Source organism: Phocoena phocoena, chromosome 2 (genome assembly GCF_963924675.1).
Source record: "Phocoena phocoena chromosome 2, mPhoPho1.1, whole genome shotgun sequence".
In the NCBI taxonomy this organism is placed as follows: Eukaryota; Metazoa; Chordata; class Mammalia; order Artiodactyla; family Phocoenidae; genus Phocoena; species Phocoena phocoena.
Window position 1 is genome coordinate 168,978,355 of NC_089220.1, and position 4,885 is coordinate 168,983,239.

Below are 4,885 nucleotides of genomic sequence, written 5' to 3' on the forward strand. Positions count from 1 at the left end.
ATCCTAAAGATGCCACTAAAAAACTATTAGAACTATTAAATGAATTCAGTAAAGTTGCAGGATACAAAATTAATATACAGAAATCTGTTATGTTGCTATACACTAGCAATGAACTAACAGAGAAATTAATAAAGCAATCCCAATTACAACTTTATCAAAGAGAATAAAACACCTAAGAATAAATTTAACCAAGGAGGTGAAAGACCTGTGCACTGAAATATATAAAACACTGATGAAAGAACTTAAGATACAAATAGAAAAATAGTCTGTGCTCTTGGATTGGAAGAATTAATATTGTTAAAATGTCCAACTATCCAAAGCAATCTACAGATTCAGTGCAATCCTTACAACGGCAATTTTCACAGAAATAGAACAATCCTAACATTTGTATGGAACCACAAAGACCCCAAATAGCCAAAGAAATCTTGAAAAAGAATAAAGCTGGAGGCATCATGCTTCCTGATTTCAAAATATATTATAAAACTAAGTAATAAAAACAGTATGGTATTGACATAAAAACAGACACATAGATCAGTGGAACAGAGTAGAAATTCCAGAAACACACACATATTTGGTCAATTAATTTATGCCAAAGGAGCCAAGTATATACAGTGGGGAAAGGATGGTCTCTTCAAAATATGGTGTTGGGAAAACTGAACACATACAAAAGAATGAAACTGAATCACTATCTTCTACCATACACAAAAATCAACTCAAAATGGATTAAAGATTTGAATGTAATACCTGAAAGCATAATACTCCTAGAAGAAATCATAGTGAGTAAGCTCTTTGAAGTTGGTCTTGGCAAGGCCGCAAAAGCAAAAATTAAAGAGTGAGACGACCTCAAACTAAACAGCCTCTTCATAACAAAGAAAACCATCAACAAAATGAAAGGCAACCTACTAAATAGGAGGGAATATTTTCAAATCATATATCTGATAAGGGGGTTAATATCCAAAAAAATATAAAGAACAAAACTCATTAGGGCAAAAAATGATCCACTTAAAAATGGAACTGAGGCAGGGTGCACATCTGTGATGGCGAGGAGAAGATAAAATTTGATGCTGGGACCCTCCTTCTTAGTACACACCATCTAATTTGGAGAAATCAGAAAAATCATGAATGCTGCATGGCCATTCCTCTTTCCCAAATCGTGTTCATTGAAGAACAGGCAGCTGGAATTGGGAAAAGTGCCAAAATATGGTTCATCTTCACCCAGCTCCTTGTAACAAAGAACCTGGCCCATTCCAGAGTAGTAAGAACTCCTACATCAAGCTTTCCTTCAAAGAACACGGCCAGATTGAGTTTTACAGGTGTTTATCAGAGGAAGTGACACAGAGAAGGTGGGAGAATATGCCAGTTTCCCAGTCGTTACAAGCAACTAGAGGACCCCAGCCAGGAAGAATTAAGGGCTGTAGGAATTGTAGGTATTGAAAAGAAACTGACAAAAACGTTTCTGAGGCCTTCGGAGACCTCAGCAAGCTAATGGTCAAGGCTAAGGGAATTGGTGGTGTTATCAAAATCCATTGCTAATAAGATTAAAGTCAAGCAAGGTGACATCACAGAAGATGAGACCATCAGGTTTAAATCCTATTTGCTGAGCATGGGAATAGCTAACCCGGTTACCAGGGAAACCTACGGCTCAGGCACACAGTACCACATGCAGCTGGCCAAACAACTGGCTGGAATATTGCAGTCGCCTTTGGAGGAACGAGGGGGAATAATGTCACTCACAGAGGTGTACTGTTTAGTATACCAAGCTCGAGGAATGGAATTGCTCTCACCAGAAGATTTAGTGAATGCATGCAAGATGCTGGAAGCCCTGAAATTACCTCTCGGCCTCCGTGTGTTTGACAGCGGTGTCATGGTAATTGAACTTCAGTCCCACAAGGACGAGTAAATGGTGGCCTCAGCCTTGGAGACGGTTTCAGAAAAGATATCTCTAACATCAGAAGAGTTTGCTAAGCCTGTGGGAATGTCTGTCCTCCTGGCTAAAGAAAGGTTGCTTCTTGCCGAGATGATTCAGTGGAAGGCTTGCAGTTTTACCCAAATTTAATTATGACACAGAGCTAAGAGTTTTGTATTTGAAATAACTTGTTACCGGTATACTTGCCTCATGCAGAAGTTGTATGACATTGAGCTAAGGGTAAACCCTGATAAACTGAGAATTTACTGGAACTTCTTCGCAGTATAATATAAAACGCTTTTAATTTCTACATAAATATTATGATCCAGGAAGCTCCTTTAGGATAAATATAGAAAAATATAGAAAGATGAATGCCAATATGAATTTGAAATCATGCTACAGTTGTATAGAAACCCTCAGAGTTTAACTTGAAATATGGTGGATTTTAACTTGATCTTCAAATCTGACCATTTTTTAAAGAAGAGGATTTAGTTCATGGGGGAATAAAGAAGTTACATGTTTGAACAGGTTAGATCATTATTCTGGTGTGATGAAAATTCACCTGAATTATAAATGAGGTTTTTCTCCGCATTTAGTCTGCACATTTTGGGGGATTTTCATGCAACAACTTGTGCCTACAGTGTAGTTTAAGAACCTGACAATACTGGAGCAAAATATCCAACTGCAGGATATCATCTGAGGCTCTCCCTAAGGGCTTTTAGAAGCAGCCATAGGCATGTCTTCAGCAGACCAAATAAAGCACCTTAAAAAGAGAGAGAGGGCTTCCCTGGTGGCACAGTGGTTAAGAATCTGCCTGCCAATGCAGGGGACACAGGTTCAAGCCCTGGTCTGGGAAGATCCCACATGCTGTGGAGCAACTAGGCCCATGTGCCACAACTACTGAGCCTGTGTGCCACAACTACTGAAGCCCGCATGTCTCAACTACTACAGCCTGCGCACCTAGAGCAGTTGTGCTCCCCAAAAAGAGAAGCCACCACAATGAAGCCCGCGCACCGCAAGGAAGAGTAGCCCCCGCTTGCCGCAACTAGAGAAAGCCTGCGCACAGCAATGAAGCCCCAACGCAGCCATTATTAATAATTAATTTTAAAAATAGAATTTTATCTGACTTATGTATATATAATCTGACTAGTTTCTTTTTAAGTGATGATTTCATGGCTGGCATTTAAAGAATGCAACTATGTCATTTTGTTTTAAAAATGCTATGGATTTTGAAAGTGAATTAAAGAGCTATATAGACATGCCCAGAGATATGGTTACAGATTTGGGAAGTAGACCCTTCAGGATTTCCCTAGGATTGTTTTGAGGGTAGAGGGACCGGGAGAAACTTTAACACGCTCTACAGGAACCTTGGTGCTCTTGTACCTCAGAGCCAAGGATGGAAAATAGAGAGTGGGAATATAATATGTCTCCTTTTCCTTCCCTAAAGAAGGAGTTTCAGTGCTGAACTTTTTAAATTTTTCTATCATATTCCAGCAATATTTTTTTCCTTTACCCCACACATTATAAGTTGTGTGGAGAAACTATCTCGCTAAAAAGTATTACTGAGATAACAGAAACAGGCTAACATATTGAATCTAGATTGCTTGAGCTTTCCAGTGGACTGCCTGACTTTGTTGCTGCCACACAGCGTACGGTACGTTGGCATTACCTCAAACTCAGGGACCCCACAGAAACAGAAGGAGAACCCCTTTCTAAGACTGAGTTGGCAGTGGAAGGTAGTGGTGGGTTTTGGCCAAGCCTCTAGAAGCGATAGTACCTGTACTGAGAGAACCTCTGAGACCGGGAGGCGGGGATACCCAGGCTCAGACCCTGGGATCCGTGAGACGTCCTCGCTAAGAGGTGGAGGGCCACTGCCAATGCCCTTTGGGGAAGGTCCAGGGATCCTCAGCTGCAGACCCAGGGAATCCCTCCAAGTGCAGCCAGAGTCAGTCCCTGATCCCTGCCTGAACCCTGTCGCTGCTTCACATCCTCCAGTGTCATGGGAATGTTGTGGCCGAGGCATCCTGCCTTAGTCTTAGTTTTCCGAACCTCTCACTGATTCCACGTTATAAGGACAGATCCTTTAATTCCCCCATTGCTCAGCCTCAGGTTTGTTTGGGGGGAAATTCGGTGTCTGGCTGCCCAAGTCTTTCAGGCCATTGTGTATGGTTGCTTGTATATCACTCCTCTCTCTGGGATGCAGACACTCTCCCACTGCCCTGGCAAACTTGTCTGTGTACACACACACAGACACACACACACATACCTCATCTAGCTAAGGTTTTTTAAAACTACACAGATAAATAATGTGTTTCACTAGTTGGAATGAGCTGCAACTAAGATTGTTTGAGCTACTGGGTCTGGCTCCAATGGTCTGGATTCATTATGGCAAGCTCCTATAATTCGGAATATTTATTTACACTAGTGTGACAACACGTTAACAAAAATGGAGCAGTCTGAATTGTAAAAGTGAACTAAAGAGGAAGAAAAGTATTTTGCAAATGTCACATTAGTTAAAAAACAGGTATGATTGATTTTATTGTTTTAAAGTGGGCATTCTTCAGTTTCCAGACCTCAGTGTGTATATTTTTATCCTTTTTTTTTTTTGTTTTTACCAAATGAGGTGTCATTTTGGTCCTTTTTGGTAGAGGTTATGTTTAAATACAACCAATCAGGCCCTAAGTGCAAAAAAGTTCTGTCTTGGTGCTTATCAGTGTTATAGTATTGTTTTTGCTTTTCTAACTTTGCTCTTAGGAGCATAAATCTGTTTGTAGCTTTATGGTAATGGAATATTTCTAGTCACATACTGTCAAAAATTTTTTTATATTGTACAAGAATGTTTTCAGTGTTAAATGATTGGTATTAATGTATACCAATCATTTTGCCAATACTGCAAAATTTTAAAATGATTTTTTTCTTAACTAGATGTTCTTTTTAAATACTCTTTGAAAATTTGATTAAAATGATAACCCTTTAGTC

General features: G+C 39.8%; 1 pseudogene; it reads left to right on the top strand.

Annotated features, from left to right (window-relative positions):
* Positions 1 to 1,042: 1,042 nt before the first annotated feature.
* On the top strand, positions 1,043 to 2,073 carry LOC136119135 (vacuolar protein-sorting-associated protein 36 pseudogene; annotated as a pseudogene).
* The last annotated feature ends 2,812 nt before the right edge of the window (positions 2,074 to 4,885 follow it).